Source organism: Pteropus alecto, unplaced genomic scaffold (assembly GCF_000325575.1).
Source record: "Pteropus alecto unplaced genomic scaffold, ASM32557v1 scaffold121, whole genome shotgun sequence".
Taxonomy (NCBI): Eukaryota; Metazoa; Chordata; class Mammalia; order Chiroptera; family Pteropodidae; genus Pteropus; species Pteropus alecto.
Window position 1 is genome coordinate 17441209 of NW_006434369.1, and position 339 is coordinate 17441547.

Below are 339 nucleotides of genomic sequence, written 5' to 3' on the forward strand. Positions count from 1 at the left end.
TTTTCATAATTTAATAAAAATCACGCCTGGGGTGCAGATTTACCATGCTAATGAGACATGAGAAACATGAAGAAGCCTGTAGTCACATTGTGCAGGTGCCAAGAAACCTCTGCTCTGCCTTTACTTTTAGGCTGTCTAGCTTCCTTTAAAACCCTGCCCCAGCTTCTCTTGAGGAGCTACCTGAACCTTTTCTTTCTTGGTGTTGCTTCCCTTCCCTTGAAGCTTAATAATAAACCTTTGCCTCTTGCCTGAACTTTCTTGTGGTGATCTCTCTTGACTTTCATCCCAGGAGATTGCAAGAGCCCAGGACACCAGTAACAGCAGAAGGCAATACTTGCC